Source organism: Symphalangus syndactylus, chromosome 9, assembly GCF_028878055.3.
Source record: "Symphalangus syndactylus isolate Jambi chromosome 9, NHGRI_mSymSyn1-v2.1_pri, whole genome shotgun sequence".
In the NCBI taxonomy this organism is placed as follows: Eukaryota; Metazoa; Chordata; class Mammalia; order Primates; family Hylobatidae; genus Symphalangus; species Symphalangus syndactylus.
Genome location: NC_072431.2, coordinates 114,258,712 through 114,280,862, shown reverse-complemented (window position 1 = coordinate 114,280,862; position 22,151 = coordinate 114,258,712).

Below are 22,151 nucleotides of genomic sequence, written 5' to 3'. Positions count from 1 at the left end.
CTTCAATTCTAAATTATTGCCAAGTTATGTAATTTTATGAAGGCATTTCCTTTATATACTTTCTATAATTGTTTGCAATCTATTAGTCTATCAATGACAAATAAAACCGTCAGCCTTCATAACCAATTGCATTGCCTTACTTCTTTGTTTTGTTTTTGGTCCCTTCTTTACCAGAGTCTCCAGCATAAAATCCATCCCAAGAATGGTTTTAAGCCTTTTATTTTGTCCAATGATAAAAGTTCATAATCTGTGAGCAAAGGTTACTGGTGATCATTGAAGAAAAGTGAAATGGTAGACAAAGAATTAGGATGTTGGAGGAAATAAAACTGTAAATAATCAGAGATTCTGTTGATAAAGGTGAAAGGGCAAAACATACAAAGTGTACTATCACTGATAAAAATCAAAGAAGCAAGTGCAAATATGCAAAGAAAACTAATATTTGGATGTAGATAATGACTATCTGTATTATGATCTGTGTACATCTACACTAACCAAAATAAATAAATAACCACGCAATATATGCATGTACACACACACACGCACAAGCTTAAAGTGATGGGAGAGTGTCTATCAAAGAACATTTTCTTACTCTTTAGTCTAAAGAGAAAATCTAGTAGAACCTGTTAAGTATCAGGGCAGGAAAATTATCTGTGATCTAGTTTTCAATTTTCTATAGCTGTTAAAATGGGGATTGTGGTATCTTTAGGGCAACACTAACTGCTATAATAATTAAGTCCCCAAATTTAGGAGACTGAGTAAAATAGAAATTGATTTATTATACAATATTATGTCTAAAATGGTGGGGAGTTATCCACTGCTAAGATTGAGGGAGCTTGACTCTTTCCATTATGGGCCTTTTCTATTTTTAATACATGGCTTCCAAGGTTGTTTAACTTACCTATGTCAAGTGGGCCTAGGGAAAAGAATGTGCGACTTAGCTTTTGAGTCTCTTATGAGCCGGGCTTGGAAGAGACCCAGAATCCTTTGCTCATCAATAAGCTACATGACTAATCCTAATGCCAATTAAGCCTGGAAAATGTAAACTAACTGAATGTCTAGAAAAAGTGAGAAACAGTATTGATAATCGGGTAGTGTTTCTTTCAGTTTTATTATAAAAATCTAATAATACAATGCATATGATAAGCCCAACGAATCTGTAACATTAATTTCCTGCTTTCTTTACCCATTCCTCTAATATTAACTGCCTCATAAGTGTAAAAATGTACTATTGTTTAGATCTAATTAGAATAGCTAATTTGTCATCTTTGTTAAGAAAAATAAAAGCACAGCCAAAGGACCATTTACTTAATACAATTGAAGAAATTAGATTGTGAACTTTAGATTACAAAAATAGTAGTAAGAGAGAAGCTACAGTTGCAAACTCACTGACTTTCACGATCATTTTGGCACTGAAAATATGTTTGTCTTTGACTTGTTAATATTCTGCCATATTTAATTCTCTCCTAACACATATTCTATTTATTGCATCTCAGCAAGATTTCCTAATTTTTTACTATGTACATACTTGGATGACAACCATGCCATAAGAGCTGTTCAAAGGTATATTAAATATTTATACTTGTTTCATTTTTAAACCCTAAAAATAATCTGTTTTAAATGTGTTCATGTCACAGTGTAGTTGCCAAATTTTTTGAAGCATATATTAAAATAAAATATGAAAAAATTTGCAAATTGGTGCTTAGAATGGAAAGATTAGGACTAATTTTTTTTTTAATTTGTTTCTTTACATACTAGATTTCTCAACTTTTGAAACTCATCTGTGTTTATGATCTAAGAAGTTAAAGTTCTCCCTGTGGACTATGCAACATCACCCGCTGTGGGATCTTTTCCCTATAAGAGAAACATGGTCAGTGCACACATACTTACTTACTTATTTATATTTATTTATGTAAGTTTTGTGTTTTTATAAATTTTTAAAATATGATCAATGCTACTTTAAATTAAAATAAGTGGAATTAAAGATTACACTCAATTATTTTAAGGAAAGGAGTTAATTAAGTAATTTAAGGGAAATAATTTAGAATTAGCAAAACTTAAGTTTGACTCTTGGGTCACCATTTTTCATTGGAGTGTTTATTAGACTCTCTGAGACTCAATTCATTCATCTAGAAACCTGGGATAATAATATGTACTCTGCAAGATACAAGATGGTTTTGTAATTCATAGGAGAGAAAATAATTATAGGACCTAAGGTGTTTCCTGGTACATAGTTGATTCTCAGTGAATATTTTTGGAATATATGAAAGCCAACTTTCATAATATTAGAAAGTTATGAATATAGTGAGTATAACAATTCTGACACTCATTTGTATATATTTTTAAGTTGAGTAAATGTGAATTCATGTATTGATATTGTTAGGAACCAGGGTTCTTGATGGCGGAAAGAAAAATACAAGTGTATGCATATGTGTGTGTTTCTATATCTAATCTTAGAAAAGGCCTAAAAGTGAGAATATCCCAGTTATCCCAGTAGCAATGAATTTACCTTGTGTTCATGTTTTGGCTTCTAAATGCTATTTCCAAGATTCTCAGAAGATGGACACATTAGGAACATCATACTATTCCAGTCTCTCTGAATACCAACATAAAAATGGACAGAATAACTAGATAGTGAGAACAACAACAAAAAAAACCATGGAAATCCAATGATCCTTTATCCCAGTTAAGTTAGAATGTTCAAAAAAGACATTGTGCTGGCTATATTTTGTAGTGAAACGAGGGCTCAACAAACCACTCTTTTAATTATTCTGTCATTGAAACATTTCTAAGATACATTTTCTTGCCTAGTAAGCAACAACAAAGAATACGCATGACAATTCACAACAAAATTAGGCAACAAGATGTACCCAGGAACTCCAAACTACAAGTGAATGGAGAAAAAGTGCCAACAAATGCTAGACCTGAATGGTCTGGGCATCTATAAAAGATGAAGAAGGAAATAGCGGGGTGGCATCTGACTGACCTGATAGTCATGATCCTGATCTTGGCTCTATGTAGGCCTAGGCTCATGTGTCTTTTTGTGTCTTAATTTTTAACAAAAAAGTTTTAAAAGTTAAAAAACTTAACAAAGATAGAAAAATGCTAATGAAATAAGCACGTAAAGAAAGAAAATATTTTTATACAGCTGTCCAATGCGTTTATATTTATGCGCTATTATTAAGGAATCAAAAAGTTAAAGACTTTATAAAGTAAAAAAGGTACAGTAAGCTCTGGTTAGTTTATTGCTGAAGAAAGAAAATATATTTCTTAATAAATTTAACATAGCCTAAGTGTACAGTGCTTAAAACGTCCACAGTAGCATACAATAGTGTCCTAAGGCTTCACATTCACCACTCGCTAACTCACCCAGAGCAACTTCTAGACCTGCAAGCTCCATTTATAGTAAGTGCCTTATACAAGTGTTCCGGTGATTTGCTATAGCCAAGTAAGCTGGAGAACAAGAAATCAGACTTTATGTGCTCACAGAGAAAACAGTAGCAGTTGATTATGAAGAGCTTTGTTAGCCAGAGAAAAGGTTGTGGGTTTTATCCAGTGATGTGATAGAGTTGCTCAAACTAGCTTTGTGAGAGCGGAGTGTTAGTCTTTCAGGAATTTTGTGAGTTGGATTTTAGCCAAGATCACCTTTAAAAAGTTAAATTAGCTAAATTATTTAAGCTTACAATAAATAAATCTAATTTTTAAAACATCAGAACTCGAAACTCACCACTTCCAAAATTATTTTGCTGCAGTTTTCTATTATCACAATAGATACATGACATGTTTTGTATCTATAGGGTGGAAATGCAATATGATGGTATGCTACTACACATCCCCTTCCAGTGATATCATGTTGATTGCTTGAAATCGGTGAGTTTTGACACAGGAAATTGGTAAACCAAGCATGAAAAAACAAAGATTTTCATCCCCTTAGAATTGGTATAACATGTCCTAACAATTAGTTTCTATATCTAATTGATATAGTTTCTATCATCTAGTTGAAATAAAAAGTGGAAATTTTTTAATATTCCAGTGGAAATAAAAAAAAATTTTACCAAGATAGCAGCATAATCAAATTCATTATTTGTTTGTTTGTTTGTTTTTGTTTATTTTTAAAGCCATTCTGGCTACTGTATGGAGAATAAACTTAAGAGAAGCAAGGGAGAAAATAAGTAAAACAGTTATTGGGATTTTGTAACAGTCAAATCAGGGTTGATGCTGGTCTCAACTAGGCAAAAGAGACCAAATCGGAACTAGGACAAATATTATTGTCATATTTAAGGACGTGGAAAGGATTGAGTATGACTACAATATCCTGGCTTGAACAGTATGTGTCTGATTGTACAATTTACTGTGATTATAAAAACTAGAGGAAGAAGGAGTAATGTAGAGCTGGTGACAGAACTGGGGGAAGAAATAGTACAGTTTTGAATATGCTAAATTTAAGAAACATTTTAAATATCCAGCTTGCAAAGCCAGCCTGGTACTCTCCGTAGAGGATCATGCCAAGGAGTTAAAGGAACAGAAAATATTGAGGGTCATGGGACTGAAGATCACCTGGCAATAGAGGGTAAAGGAAGAGTAACATTCATGGATTAGTGCTTTTAGGAACTCCAACACTTCGCACTTCTGCTTTTCACTTGATGTTGACAGAGTGTCCTAAAACACTCCTACTTTTTTATCCTCTATGGACAAAAGACAAGCTTTTAAAAATTTTATTTATTTTTTAATCCTCCATGGACAAAAAATAAGCTTTATAAATTTTTAAAATTTATTTTATTTACATATTTTAATTATGGTCTTAGTTTCACATTGGTGATGTTTAGTTTGCCTTCTCTCTTGCTTTCCAGCCCAGCTTATTTTAAAATCCCTTTGTGTTACATCAGTTTTCCCCAGTGAGGGCACATAACTGCAAAGAGGGCTAACTCAGTGATCCAATGACAAAATCCAATGCAAATTAAGTATAAACAAGAAGGTGAGATAAACAACACACAACCTCAATTAAAGCCATAATGATTGTTCCTTTAAATTTCTTTTTTGTAGAATATCCACTCTAGGATTTAGTAATAGCTGTCACCTATAAACAATTCCTTGATTCCTATGTCTTGCTCGGCAAGTCTCCTGCCATGTGCCAGTCCCTTGGAGTACAGATGTCAATAACCACCAAGGATTAGGCAAACTTCCTTTGCATAAAACTTGACCATCTCTGACAGAAGTCACCAATCTTCAGACGTAAACCACAGACTTCAACTGTGTAAAAAAACACTTTTTAAAAATACACACTTTGATATTCTAATATTTGCAAATCATGATATATCAATTTTTTTAACTTTATCACTATTATAAATACAAATGTCAAGATGTTAATTTTGAAAGTAAATCCAAAGCATACTACTTATACCAGAGTCCACTATCATGTCCTGTGAGTAGCATGAACATTAGCTGGTAACATTTTCTATTTGAAGCAAATATAGATGCCATTGTATGCAAATGTGAATATCTGAAAAAAATCTATGTATGCTACACATAGTCAACCTGTTTAGGATTGAAGGCCAGGTTTTTTCAAAAATTTTAACTCTGTGAAATAAAGTTTTAAAAACTAATGGGTTACACCTTAACCCAGTTTTGCAAACCACACATGCTTATGTTGAAATGTAGCATCTACCAGTGAATATTTTTATTTTAGCCAAGAAATACAGCTAATCCCGACTCTCTTCAATGCATCTATTATATACTATACAATAGGTGTCTCCTAAAGCTCTATTTTAAAAAAACAATAGTTTATACGTTAGCTTTTGTTTTCCACTATGCTTTGATTTGTAGCAAGCTTTTATATTTTATTTTGTTTGCAGTATATATTCCTATGGTCTCTATTTTTTTTTTCTTTTGAAAATGATGATTCATCAAAAAATTTCCTAAGTATATTAATTTTTACATCTTCCTCCTTTATTTAACTTTTTGGATGTTCATATATCCAAAAACTTGCAGCACAACTCATTGAGGCCTATCTTTAGAAATCAACATATAAATTTGAAAAGTATTCACACTTGATTAACCGAAAAAAAGAAAAGAAAAGTAAGTCCAAAGACTCAAATATGATAGGCCTTCAGTTTTCAAAAGAGGCACAGAAATCAATTTTGGTTTAAGGACTAAAAAGAGTTAAAGTTTTCTTCATACTAAAATGAAAGTGTTTTATTCTATGTTTTTTACTTTCTCATCACTGGAAATGTCCATATAGAGCCTTAGTAAGCGTCTGCCAAAGGCACTTTTAAGGGTATACCTTCATTGGTTAGACAGAGCCTGCCTTTTCATCTCTATTGGTAAGTGTACACTTAGGAAAAAAAAAAATAAGTAACTTGATCAGTTTAGATCTGTATTTCCTATAATATTTGCTTTGGAAAGGAAAGGAAAGCAGAAAGGCATCATCCTATGAGAGCCAGTATACTTAATAGAGATGAACCACAAATTTTGCTCTGGGCTTTCTGGCAGCAAGCATGAAAAAGCATAAAACACACTCTAACATAATTTATAGGTGCCATAAGACCATACATTGATCCACTAGATAAAAGTATATAAACACAAATGTTAAAAATACATCTGAGTTCCTGATTCAAGAAACAGAGAAATTTTTCTCAAGGGTCACCATACTGGAAACAGAAGGATCAGTTAAAAACAATATATTCAAAATGTCTTTATGTGAAAACAAATTCCAAGGGTTGTTCCTAAAGCAATATTGAAGTCTGTAGAGGAAACACACAGAGATGTTTTCATAATTTATAAAAGAAAGCTATGGGCATCATATGTTCAAATTCCCAGATTTTATGAAATGTTTCAGACAAAAGAAGGCCATAAATGTTTAACCGTACTCCACCTGACTTTTATTCTGTGTATTTTAGTGTCAATATAAAGAATATTTCAGATTGGATATGATGAAAATTTCTATATAAGTTGTTTAATTCCCTCAACTTTTCTCTCACCTCACTTTACATTCAATTTATGAGATCAAACACAACATTTTTCAAATGTGCTTTATATGCCTGTGCTTTGATTCCTTGGATATGCAAGAGTATACAGCAGTGAAATTGCTGCATGGATAATTCTGTTCAGTCTTTAAAATATCTGAAGCAATTTAAAGAGTAAACATGAAGAGTAGATGTCAATAATATCACATTACAACACTGCTCAGAGTGGAAAAGCCTCGAAGTTCTGTGGACTCACCAGTCACAACAGAGAAGGAAGCAGTAAACATGAGAGGTAATACTAGCTTTGAGATTCTACTTAATATTCACTAAGGGTATTCCAAAAATGTCAGGTCTTTTTCTTTCAATTTTTATTGTGCATCTGTGAATTTCCTGCCCTTTTAAAGTCCTGATTCACTAAGATTATAAGCCAATGGTGAAAATATTTCTAGTTTCCACTGAGACATATTGAAAAAAATGGCATCTAATTTAGTAATAATTGGCTAAATCAGAATTAGAATGAAAAGAAAATTCTGGGGACTTTTCTAAAAGGGTAGATACACAGTGTGTCATAAGAGCTAATAATCTACACGTAATAAACCGTGAGAAAAAAATACATTAAATGTTGCAGCTTTATCACTCAAAACATTTTGTTGAATAAGTCTAATTCTTAGATACAAAATATTGTAAGTATTGATTAAACAACAACAAAATAACAAAAAACACTGTCAGCATATAATGTCATATTCCTTATGAGAGTTTCTATGAATTAAGTTTTAAAATTCTTTGATGAAATTGGATTCATTCAGTCCCTCACTTCAAATTTATCAAGCCTAGTAATACCATTAGATACAGAGATTCAAGAGGCAAGATCCTCTACTCAAGGAACTGGGTGCCTTTGTGAAGAAATCAGACATGTATGCATGTACTTACAACCTGTACTATAAAAGAGGCATACACAGTTGACCATGGAACAAAGCAAGGATTAGAGGCACCAACCCCCATGCAGTCAAAAAATCCGTGGGCAACTTTTGACTCTCCAAAAACTTCACTAGTAATAGCATACTGTTGACTGAAAGCCTTACTGATAACATAAACTGTCAATTAACCTATATTTTATATGTTATATGTATTGTATATTGTATTCTTACAGTGAAGTAAGCTAGAGAAAAGAAAATTATTAAGAAGATCATAAGAAAGAGATAATTTATTTGTTATTTAATAAGTAGAAGTGGATCCTCATAAAGGTCTTCCTCTTGTCTTCACACTATGTAGGCTGAGGAGGAAGGGGAAGAAGAGAGGTTAGTCTGTTGTTTTTGGGGTGGCAGAGGTATCAGAAATTCTGTGTATAATGGGATCTCTGCAGTTCAAGCCTGTGTTGTTCAAGAGTCAACAGTTGTGACATTTAAGAACTGAGAAAGTAAAACTTAACCCAATAATATATCACAGAATAGAACTATATACTCTCTTTTATTGAATGCCTAATTAAAAGAAATAATATTAGCTAAGATTATCAAGACTATCAAGATGACAGTTCATTAATTTTTATATCACCTTGATATTTAATCTTCTATCATTGAATAAAATTTAACCACCATGAGGCCCTATTCTTGGACTATATTAACATAGCCCCTTAAGGGTTCATCTTGATTAAATCACAGTTTATTTTTTTAATATGAGGTAGAATAACTTATTTTTTGTAAAACTAATATAAAAGAGCACCACCTCTATCGTTCAATGTCTTCCATATCATTGATTCACAACTATAGAGGAAGATATGTCAGATTTACCTATACAACTACTGGTTGCTTTTGTTTTATTTGTTGTTGTGGTGTTTTGTTTTCAAACTATATCCTATTGCTAGAGATTCAGATTTGGCACCTTTATTTTCTTTTTCCCTAAACCCAGGAGTTAACATCTTGGTGTCTACAGACACAGTCATAATACTGTAGCTTTCAGATGCATTGACAATGAAAAATATTGGGATTTTTAAATAATTTACTACTTGGAATTTTAAAATTTATTTTGAAATAACTGAATTAAAAATAGCTGGGCTTTTTAATGATAAATCTAAGTATGTTAAGCAATTTTCTTTTTACTTGCCTACCAGAAAGATTCATGTTAATTATATTAATCCTCATGATTAGCATATTTTCTTCTTCATTTTCTATTCTTATTTTCCCTTATATATTCTATATGTCTTTAAAGTCATTAAACAGTGTTTCCATTTTTCTATTGCTATTGTAACAAATTTCCACAAATACATTAGTTTAAAACACCACAAATATCTTATAGTTCACTGAAGTAGAAATCAAGGGCTTGGCATGGCTATGCTCCTTTCTAGAGATTCTAGAGGAGAATCTAGTTTTTGACTTTTCTAGCCACTAGCAGTTGCCCGCATTACTTGACGCCTGACCCCTATAAACTTCAAAGTCAAGAGTAGTCAGTAGGCCCTTTCTCATGATTCTACTTCCCTCGTTTTGGCTCTTATGCCTCTTTCATCCCCATTTGAGGATACTTTGTGAATACATTGGGCCTGCCAGAATAATCTAAGATAATCTTGTTAATGTACACTGATTAGCAACCTCAAATCCACCTGCAAACTTACTCCTCTTTTACTTTGTAATACAATATATTCACAGTCTAGGTACTAGAGCATGATAGTTCTGGGGTACAGTCATCATTATGCCTAATACATATGACTTTTAAAAGTACACAACAAATAGAGGTATATGATCATCTGGGTCTCTATAGAACTCATGATGAGATGTAAGTATTGGTTTCATTTGTCTTCAGCATAGATTGATCCATTAAACATATATTTAATTAATATCTTCTTGGTGCCTGATATTGCCTTTTTTTAACTTCAGAATAATATGAACATAGCCTGACACTATTTTAAGCATTTTACTTTTATTTTATTTTATTTTATATTTTATTTTATTTTATTTTATTGAGATGGAGTCTCACTCTGTTTCCCAGGCTAGAGTGCAGTGGCGCGATCTCTGCTCACTGCAACCTCCACCTCCTGGGTTCAAGCGATTCTTCCACTTCAGCCTCCCGAGTAGCTGAGACTGCAGGCACCCGCCACTGCACCCAGCTAATTTCTGTATTTTTAGTAGAGACGGGGTTTCACCATGTTGGCCAGGCTGGTCTTGAACTCCTGACCTCAGGCAATTTGCCCACCTTTACCTCCCAAAGTGCTAGGATTACAGGTGTAACCCACCGTGCCAGGCCCTGTTTTAGGCATTTTAGATACAGATCTCCTTGGCAAAACACATGAGAAGGAGGAAGATTGCCTGGAAATCAGTAAGAACCGGGCATTTCTTGGAATCTTGTTATATAGTTACTGAACAAATACTTATTGAGAGGCTAGTTTGTACCAGATTAAATGCTAGATATTGGATACAAATTATTAGAAACAATGAAGTGGTCCATATTTATAAAGATTACAATGTAGTCTGGAAAATATCAAATAAACAAGTGAACCACTAAATAGTTGTAAAATTACAAATTAACAAATAAAGTACAGGTTTCAAAAATAGCAAAAGACTCCACATATATAAGAAAGTCAGAAAATACCTCAAGAGGATACACCTTCTAAGCCCAACATATATAGAATGACACATTACTATCTATAATATTTCTCCATATGCTCCCAGAAATATCTGCATCATAAACACTGAGTGTTCTTGCTAAATATTAAGATTCTCTTACTTCTTTGTAGAATTATTAAAATCAGATTCTCTGGTGTTAGGTCCAGGGAATCTATATTTTAGCAACCTTATCAAATAATCGTTCTGAACACTAAATTTCATAAATGTTGCCATAATTCTTAATGTTAAAAGGATCAATCTGTGGGTTTTCTGTTGCAGTGCAAATGACAAATCATTTTGTGTTACTCAGGGTAAGATTATTTTCCACAAAGTTGAAAATGGTTATCTTCACGAAGAAGACTCTTGGAGAATAGAAAGAAGTTCCACAGAAGCCTAAAAAAAAAAAAAAAAAAAAAAACTGCATGTGAATTGCAAATGGCTAACTGATGCCTTTGATTTTCTGTGAACCATGGCAAAACTTGTGGAGCTTTGCTTTTTCATTTTTTTAGGCCAAGGTTAGGTTGACCATTAGAGTATTAACTTGGTTTTTTAAGTAAAAGAAACACCACTACTAAATTCTTAGACCTCAGTAAACTTCTTAAATAATGGTTAGACCATAATATAATTAGAAGTAATGCAAATAAACATTTAAAGCAGTTTTTACAGTAATTTTGTTTTGTTTCTGAGGTTTTTGATCTGTGTTCCACTTATTGCTACTTCTTTAAGTGTCTTATTTTAGTGACAATACACCTCTTCTTATTCACTCAAAAGTAACATGATAGTAAAAAATTGAAAACCAGAAACTATATCAGGAATAATAGGAAAGTTTATCAAATAAAAGCATGACGGCATATGTATTAGTTCCTTCTCATGTTATAAAGACATACCCAAGACTGGATAATTTATAAAGAAAAAGAGGTTTAATGAATTCACAATTTCACGTGGCTGGGGAGGCCTCACAATCATGGTGGAAAGCTAAGGAGAAGCAAAGGCATGTCTTACATGGTGGCAAACAAGACAGCTTGTGCAGGGGAACTCACCTTTATAAAACCATCAGATCTCGTGAAACTTATTCACTATTATGAGAACAACATGGGAAAAACCTGTCTCCATAATTCAATTACCTCCCACAGGGTCTCTCCCATGACACATGGGGATTATGAGAGCTACCATTTAAGATGAGATTTGGGTAGGGACACGGCCAAACCATATCAGCATATATAATTGTAAAATAACTATTTTTTAATCCAACTAATAAATTCTGCCCATATCGAATGGATTTTTTTTACATTAACTTATTAGAAAATGGTACCCCTAGGTGATATCCATTTATTAATAGGATCAATATAGTTTTTTTACGTGAGAAATTCTATAGTAATATGATTAAACAAAAAAAAGGCAAAAATTAAACAAAACAAAAATTAAATAAAATAAAATACATATAAGAGGTAGAAGAGAAGTGTCAACACTGGCACAATATTTTAATTCAAAAGTAGGCAAACTGTATTTCTCAGGCCAGATCTGGCCCCCTACCAATTCTTGTATAGTTATTGAGCTAAAAATATTTCTTACTTTTTTAAATGGTTGAAAAATTATAAGGTACATTAATATTTTATGACACGTGAAAATTAGATGAAATTCGAATTTCAGTGCCCATAAATAAATTTTATTAAAACACAGCCACAACTCATCCATTTATAAATGGTCTCTGGTTCTAGGCTGCTACAACAGCAAGGTTGAAAAGTTGTAACAGAGATCTTATGTCCCACAAAGCTTAAAATATGTACTATTTGTGTTTTTACAGACGTTTGTCAATGCCTGTTTTATCTAAAGATTTACAAATTTTACCTGTTTGAAGAATATTAATGGACATGCCACTCCTTATGCCACTTTGGCATAAGGATTATTTTGAAAGCAATTAAAAAGTTACAAGAAAAGGTCTGCACCCTACCCCATTTGCCTAAAAACAGGAAGTATATTTTCAAAGTTGTCCCTCCTCTCCTCTCCACCACAAATGGCAAAAGTTAATCATTGGAGACACTTTTATACGCTTATCAGTCCAGAGACTGTACCAGATAAATCTATGTAACAAACATTACTAACTAGCTTTTATCTACCATTGGTTTCCTTCCTACAACGTATCTACCTTCTTACAATTTCTTGCCCTTGGAAGCCTAACACTGCTTTCCTTTCACTTTTCTAGATTTATTGCTCTTTGTCAATGCTGCTGTATAATCCTGAGTTTTAAGCCACTTTTTCAAGTCACTCATCTCTTGTTAGTCCCATTTTACATGCATGATACACATGTTAATAAACTTTTGCTTGTTTTTCTCCTGTTAATCTACCTTTTGTTACAGGAGTCCAGCTGAGAATTTGGAAGGGGAGAGGCAAATGCTTTTTCCTCCTCTACAATAGTATAAATATGCATATATATGTTTTGAGTCCTCACTAATTGTCATATACTATCCATGTTTTATACCCATTTTTTGCCACATAATATATTCAATGTCTGTTATTTTACTTAATCCTTGAGTTAATCATGCAAGGAATGTGCTAGAATTAAACACATTTAAAATATACAAATACTGGAATTTACATAGAATGTATAATTTCCAGAGTCACACATCTGAAACTCAAGCCCTGCTTAGTCTAACTCCAAAGCCCGTACTGTCTTATCTTTTGTTACTGCTTTATATTTTTAGTTACATATTTATGAATTTAGTGACATGTTTATGTATACTTAAAAACTGATTAAGACAGCAGAATCTAAAGCGATTATTAACACATTTATTTTCATTTTAATTTCAAATAAATCATTTGCTATTTGAAGAAAATTATTCTTGAATGACAACAAGTCATGCACCTAACGTTGCCAGATAGAGCCTGCTTAAACAAATGAAAGACAGTTAGAAACAGACAAATGCGTTTTCACCTTTTTCTCCTGTAGAATTTTCTGTCTAGGAAGGGCGGATAGTCATGTTGAAAATCACACATTCTAAAAGCCAGGGGAATAATCCTAAAAACACCTGTGAGATAGCAGATACAAATTGAATGAGGCAGAGAAGGGAGGGAATATTAAACAGAAGAAACTGGCCCTATGCTTAATCGCCTAAAATTACCCTAGGTTTTCTTATGCTAAATTCATAACAGATGAAGTTCAAGTGATAAAATTGTGCCAAGTGAGGAATCATAACCTTTCTAATGCTGTGAATCAGGGATTATTAGTGGGAATAATCATTAACATTGTCCTGACACCTCGACCCAAAAAAGCCTCTTCTCCAGCAACCCTGCAAAATACGATCCTGTAAGAAAAATGTCCCGTTCTGGATCTTAGGTTGGAATTGACTTAGAATAGAATTAGAATATCTAAAAAATGTTCCAATAAAATTTTCTTAACCTCTATGACTTTTATACATTCTTTGAGAAAAAAAAAATGTGTGAAAAATTTTCTAATTTGAACTATAATATGAAAGGGAAAAGGGAGATAAGTTAAAGAAAAAAATTATATGCATAAATTTAAGATAAAAGTCTCCATTTTATTCCCTCAATGGATGGCACTTAACATAGCATGAAAACAAGCAAGCAATTTCTGTATATGTCACTGTCTTTATTAGATGTTTCACATACATGATAATATCATTCTATTTCAGCTCTGTGAAACAGAACATTTTTTTCTTATTTAGGAATTGAAACTTAAAAAAACAAAAACAAAAGTAGCTGTGCTAGATTGTCTTTGATCCACAGTTTGTGGAATCTACAGATGCAGAACCTGTGGATATGGAGAGCCAACTGTGCTCTGAGCACTACAGTAAGATGTGACCTCAGAACAAAGACCAAATCCAGTCTGTGGCTGTGACACTTTTTGTTAAAACCTCTGGAAAGTTGAAGGTGCATGTAATGGATCTTTTAAGTCAGACAATAAGGCTCCTAGGAAATGAGCTCATGGAATCTTGAAGTAGCCAAACTTTCAGTAATTAAGGATAAAGAGAGATGATTTTTAAAAGCATTTTAGAAGCGACTCTGGCACACAGATTTGGCTGGAATCAAATACATGGAAGCTCACAATATTTCAAAAGACCTGTACTGGCAAAGGTGCCACCTGCCTGTAGTAAAAAATATGAGGCACAAAAGAATTTCAGTAAGAAGCTGAAGAAGAAATATGCTCAATGACCTTTTCAAAAGTGGTCAGGGAGAGTTATGAAAAGTGGAAATTCCCAGAGTCAAGTCTAGAGCTGCAGAGAACAATAGACTGAGTTGAAATGAGGTCCAATCAAGGAGCATTTTCTATCCTCAGAGTAAGGAAAGTGGGCAACATTTGCTCAGTAGTATCTCAGAGTTACTGAAGATCAGTAATAGCTATAGGCCTACCCTTCTTTGCACTTGCAATAGAAGTGTTTACTGTGGTTATCCTGTCCCTGTTCCACCATCCTATGTTGAGTGTATAAGAGGGTTGCAGAGAATATTTCTTAGCTCTTCTGATTTAGGGGCACAGTATCTAGATCTGATCAAGCCTGATGCAATGATAAGATGGGACTCTGGGTATATTTTGGAGAGTAATAGGGTATTTTTCATATGGGGACACAGAGTACCCAAAATGAAGATCACAGTTGTGGCAACCATGAAAATGTCCGTGGGGGCCATAGGCTCTTGGCCTCCTAAAGGTTTTTTCTAAAAACCACTGACATGAGGCAGATTGATTAATAGGGAAAAAGCCATACCAATTTTTTTAACATGTATACCCAGGAGCCTTCACAATGATCTAACTTCCTAATGAGTTACAGAAACTTATATACCATTTTGAGATTACTGAAAGAATGAGGGCTTAAATTCTGGTAATACAGGTTGTAGGAGGGGGGAAAGAGGCATGGCTAGCAAAGATGGCCTTGCTATGTAGATGAAGCCTCCCTCAGAAGAAACAGATTGTGAGTATTTCTTTTCAGACTTTTAAAGGTACGTGACTCTTACTCTCTCAGATCCTGGGGCATGGCTGAATTAATAGAGATTATCTACATATGCAAATTTTCCCCATTTAAGACAGCTTTGCAAGGCCATCTTTATCAGGATGGCCAAGTAGCAGCCATTTCAAAACATGTCAAAGAAATATATTTTGGGGTAAATTATGTTAATTTCCTTCATCTCACCCAAATATGTTAACTGTGGGGAGCGTAAGTGTGATGCTGGTTATATGCAATTACGTCTATGAAGTGACCAGTGATCTGTCTGAAATGGGTGGATAACCTGGGGGTGATATTTGTCCTCACTGGATAAGCTTAAATTTATTTAGGGAGTTCCAGTTTAAGATATGTATCTCTTAAAATCATCTATATCTTTTAAACTTTAACTTTTGCATACTAAGCAACAGAATCTCCAAGAGAGAGAAAGTAAATATTTAAGTATTAATTGTTAGTAAATAAAATATCCTACTTGCATAACAAGATCTTTTAATTAGATTAAAATTTTATACTGAATTGTAGATCTAAAATAGCATCTCCTTTGAAAGATACATATAATTTTAAATATCAATTGGTATGTTTAAAGAAACTTGCTTTAGAAATCTGAGAACATAAAAATACTTGAGAGAATATTGCAAATATGATCACCACAACTGGCTAATACCTGTAAGGAAAAGGGTACAGATTCTGGAATCTGATATGCCACTTACCACCTCTGTGTCCTGGAATGTGTATTTAACTTCCCTGAACACCAGAATCATTTTCTGTAAAGTGGAGCTGATATTAAAGCCTTGTACAATTAGTGTGAAATTAATTGCTATGGTATATGTAAAGTTTTTCTTGAATGGTAAACTCCCAAAAATTGAATTTTACACCTCTCCCACAGGAACACTCACAGACATATTTTCTCAATGCATAAGGAATTGTTTATCAGACATGAAATATGAAGTTGGAATTTGTAAATGAATTTGTGGGCTTAGGACAAAAAGCACTCAATTCCATTGATTTATTGTCCAGTCTGTCCTTCACATAGTGCTAGTCATCATATCAGAATTAGTTGTTCCATTTGATGGCTGCTTTTCTCATTCACCATAGTGGCTTGGTAGAATGTTGATTAGCTGTTAGATCAAGGTATAAGAAAATCAGATTAACTTAAATTGGCAAGTAATTTTTTTTTATTATTATTATACTTTAGGTTTTAGGGTACATGTGCACAATGTGCAGGTTTGTTACATATGTATCCATATGCCATGTTGGTTTGCTGCACCCATTAACTCGTCATTTAGCATTAGGTATATCTCCTAATGCTGTCCCTCCCCCCTCCCCCCACCCCACAAAAGTCCCCAGAGTGTGATGTTCCCCTTCCTGTGTCCATGTGTTCTCATTGTTCAATTCCCACCTATGAGTGAGAACATGCGGTGTTTGGTTTTTTATCCTTGCGATAGTTTACTGAGAATGATGTTTTCCAGTTTCATCCATGTCCCTACAAAGGACATGAACTCATCATTTTTTATGGCTGCATAGTATTCCATGGTGTATATGTGCCACATTTTCTTAATCCAGTCTATCGTTGTTGGACATTTGGGTTGGTTCCAAGTCTTTGCTATTGTGAATAGTGCCGCAATAAACATACGTGTGCATGTGTCTTTATAGCAGAATGATTTATAATTCTTTGGGTATATACCCAGTAATGGGATGGCTGGGTCAAATGGTAATTCTAGTTCTAGATCCCTGAGGAATCGCCACACTGACTTCCACAATGGTTGAACTAGTTTACAGTCCCACCAACAGTGTAAAAGTGTTCCTATTTCTCCACATCCTCTCCAGCACCTGTTGTTTCCTGACTTTTTAATGATGGCCATTCTAACTGGTGTGAGATGGTATCTCATTGTGGTTTTGATTTGCATTTCTCTGATGGCCAGTGATGATGAGCATTTTTTCATGTGTTTTCTGGCTGCATAAATGTCTTCTTTTGAGAAGTGTCTGTTCATGTCCTTCGCCCACTTTTTGATGGGGTTGTTTGTTTTTTTCTTGTAAATTTGTTTGAGTTCATTGTAGATTCTGTATATTAGCCCTTTGTCAGATGAGTAGGTTGCAAAAATTTTCTCCCATTCTGTAGGTTGCCTGTTCAGTCTGATGGTAGTTTCTTTTGCTGTGCAGAAGCTCTTTAGTTTAATTAGATCCCATTTGTCAATTTTGGCTTTTGTTGCCATTGCTTTTGGTGTTTTAGACATGAAGTCCTTGCCCATGCTTATGTCCTGAATGGTATTGCCTAGGCTTTCTTCTAGGGTTTTTATGGTTTTAGGTCTAACATGTAAGTCTTTAATCCATCTTGAATTAATTTTTGTATAAGGTGTAAGGAAGGGATCCTGTTTCAGCCTTCTACATATGGCTAGCCAGTTTTCCCAGCACCATTTATTAAATAGGGAATCCTTTCCCCATTTCTTGTTTTTGTCAGGTTTGTCAAAGATCAGATAGTTGTAGATATGCGGTATTATTTCTGAGGGCTCTGTTCTGTTCCATTGATCTGTGTCTCTGTTGTGGTACCAGTACCATGCTGTTTTGGTTACTGTAGCCTTGTAATATAGTTTGAAGTCAGGTAGGGTGATGCCTCCAGCTTTGTTCTTTTGGCTTAGGATGGACTTGGCAATGCGGGCTCTTTTTTGGTTCCATATGAACTTTAGTTTTTTCCAATTCTGTGAAGAAAGTCATTGGTAGCTTGATGGGGATGGCATTGAATCTATAAATTACCGTGGGCAGTATGGCTATTTTCACAATATTGATTCTTCCAACCTATGAGCATGGAATGTTCTTCCATTTATTTGTATTCTCTTTTATTTCATTGAGCAGTGGTTTGTAATTCTCCTTGAAGAGGTCCTTCACATCCCTTATAAGTTGGATTCCTAGGTATTTATTCTCTTTAAAGCAATTGTGAAAGGGAGTTCACTCATGATTTGGCTCTCTGTTTGTCTGTGATTGGTGTACAAGAATGCTTGTGATTTTTGTACATTGATTTTGTATCCTGAGACTTTGCTGAAGTTGCTTATCAGCTTGAGGAGATTTTGGGCTGAGACAGTGGGGTTTTCTAGATATACAATCATGTCATCTGCAAATAGGGACAATTTGACTTCCTCTTTTCCTAATTGAATACCCTTTATTTCCTTCTCCTGCCTGATTGCCCTGGCCAGAACTTCCAGCACTATGTCGAATAGGAGTGGTGAGAGAGGGCATCCCTGTCTTGTGCCAGTTTTCAAAGGGAATGCTTCCAGTTTTGGCCCATTCAGTATGATATTGGCTGTGGCTTTGTCATAGATAGCTCTTATTATTTTGAGATACGTCCCATCAATACCTAATTTATTGAGAGGTTTTAGCATGAAGCATTGTTGAATTGTGTCAAAGGCCTTCTCTGCATCTATTGAGATAATCATGTGGTTTTTGTCTTTGGTTCTGTTTATATGCTGGATTACATTTATTGATTCGCGTATGTTGAACCAGCCTTGCGTCTCAGGGATGAAGCCCACTTGATCATGGTGGATAAGCTTTTTGATGTGCTGCTGGATTCGGTTTGCCAATATTTTATTGAGGATTTTTGCATCAATGTTCATCAAGGATATTGGTCTGAAATTCTCTTTTTTGGTTATGTCTCTGCCAGGCTTTGGTATCAGGACAATGCTGGCCTCATAAAATGTGTTAGGGAGGATTCCCTCTTTTTCTATTGATTGGAATAGTTTCAGAAGGAATGGTACCAGTTTCTCCTTGTACCTCTGGTAGAATTTGGCTGTGAATCCATCAGGTCCTGGACTCTTTTTGGTTGGTAAGCTATTGATTTTATTGCCACGATTTCACAGCCTGTTATTGGTCTATTCAGAGATTCAACTTCTTCCTGGTTTAGTCTTGGAGGGTGTGTTTGTTGAGGAATTTATCCATTTCTTCTAGATTTTCTAGTTTATTTGCATAGAGGTGTTTGTAGTATTCTCTGATGGTAGATTGTATTTCTGTGGGATCGGTGGTGATATCCCCTTTTTCATTTTTTATTGCATCTATTTGATTCTTCTCTCTTTTCTTCTTTATTAGACTTGCTAGTGGTCTATCAATTTTGTTGATCTTTTCAAAAAACCAGCTCCTGGATTCATTAATTTTTTGAAGGGTTTTTTGTGTCTCTATTTCCTTCAGTTCTGCTCTGATTTTAGTTATTTCTAGCCTTCTGCTTGCTTTTGAATGTGTTTGCTCTTGCTTTTCTAGTTCTTTTAATTGTGATGTTAGGGTGTCAATTTTGGATCTTTCCTGCTTTCTCTTGTGGGCATTTAGTGCTATAAATTTCCCTCTACACACAGCTTTGAACGTGTCCCAGAGATTCTGGTATGTTGTGTCTTTGTTCTCGTTGGTTTCAAAGAACATCTTTATTTCTGCCTTCATTTTATTATGTACCCAATAGTCATTCAGGAGCAGGTTGTTCAGTTTCCATGTAGTTGAGCGGTTTTGAGTGAGTTTCTTAATCCTGAGTTCTAGTTTGATTGCACTGTGGTCTGATAGACAGTTTGTTATAATTTCTGTTCTTTTACATTTGCTGAGGGCATCTCTGTTTTTTAACCTATAAAACTGATGCTAAATAAATGAGTTAATTTCCCAGCTCTTACCTCTCTTGAAATGCATTTTATTCAAAATCAATGAAGTATGTAGGAAAATCAGGTCAGTGGATATATACATAATCACATGACTTCACATACCTCATAATGGGTTTTGCCTTATTTATAATTCAAAGCAAATTACAAACAAAGAGGTTAATTACAACATCTTACACAGTTAATGCCGTGTGCTTAAATGTGGATGTGAGGGTACTGCAAAAGGTAAGCTCCTCACGGTAAATTTACCAAGTCTGCATTTCACATATGGCAAATTTCTTATGAGTATTTAAGGCTTTAAATCAGGAATTTTGCATAGCATGTATATATGTTGATATTATAGGAAGTCTTTACTTTTTTATAATTTATTTTGGCTATAATAAAATCTGCAACTCACATTTGTATGCAATAAGGTAGAGGCTCCACTTCTTCAAGATCTTTAACTACCATCTTTACTAGTGCAGCAAAATGTTATGAAAATGTGTGGTTTTGGGGTGCTCAGTATAGAGATGAGGTGAGGGGCAGGGTGGCATAATGGCTGTGTTATATAATAGATGTGTAATTTGGTTTACTTGATAACCATTTCTCACTACGAATTAAATTAAACTCATGTAGAAGTCATAACTTTTGAAAATCATAAATATAAAACTATAGAGAAAAATATAGCCACCCATCTCATTCTTTCACAGTAATGTCGGCCCACACAAGTCTGCTAAGCAATGTGTGTACTGAGCACAATGAAAGATGACACTGAGGGCTTTCTTTCTTTTACTCTTTCTGTACTTTTTCTTTTCCTCTACATTTTTTTTTTTCATTATGAGATGTGCCTACTATTCAGCAAACAATTACAGATGACAAACTATTGTACTAGTTCTGTCATGATTAGCTGAAGAATATGCTGGCAGAGACACGAATAATGCTCAGAATTTTTCACTCAATCTTCTAGTGCAGTATAACTATTAATTCATTCTAGAATTATACAGACATTAGCAAGGTACATAATTATCATAGTAATTTTCTGTAATATCATAATGTCAAATAAATGTTAGGATTGCTACTACTAAAGAGGAAAGATAGAAATTTATCTTATTCTAAACTTCATCATCAATGAATTAGTCACCTCAATTGCTATCCAAAAAGTCTACCTGTAGAAGTTATCTAGAAAATACCACAACCTGCATAGCAATAACAATTGCTGCATAAAGTTATTTCTAAACAAGTAATTGTAGCAGATATTTGCAGTGTAATCCTGACGAAGAAAAGAGAGGACACAAATTTGGATGTAAATATGCTTTGCTGTATGTCATAAGCATGTAAATGAAAGGTCAAGGATTTATTATTTTAAATGAATTCAAGTGGGGAGGGATGTTTTATAGAGTAAATAATCATGCCCTTATTTAATTTTAAGTTCAGAATTCTATATGTCAAATTTTATTTAAAATGCAGCACATTTGTATGAGATGGAAATAGAAATTCTGAGAAGTTTGTCTATAATGCATTACCTAATAAACATTAATTCATTCGTTTATCTATTATGTATTTACCAGATATACACCTACCATGTCTTTTGTTCAGAATAGACTAGATCTTTCTGCTGGAACAAATAACCCTTAAAACAACACAAAAGGCATGTTTCCTATACAATTTTCATATTGGTAACAGGATGATTATGATCTCTGCTCAGTGTCATGCCACCTTCCCTTTGGGATCCAGGCTGATAAAGCAGTCACTGTAGCTACAACATGCTAGATGTTGTAGTAGAATGGAAAGATAATATGGTCAGGCATGCATGTCTCTTAAAGCTTCTACCCAGAAGTGATAGGTGCCACCATGAGTCACATTTCATTGGCCAATGGAAATCACATGATGTGAGCCTGACGTTTCATCTGAGAAAGGAAATAAACATAATTTCATTTTCGTGTGTTTAGATATACGGGCATACTTCATTTTAATGTGCTTTGCTTTATTGCACTTAGCAGATTAACTGTATTTTTTATAATTTGAAATTTTGTGACAATCCTGTAT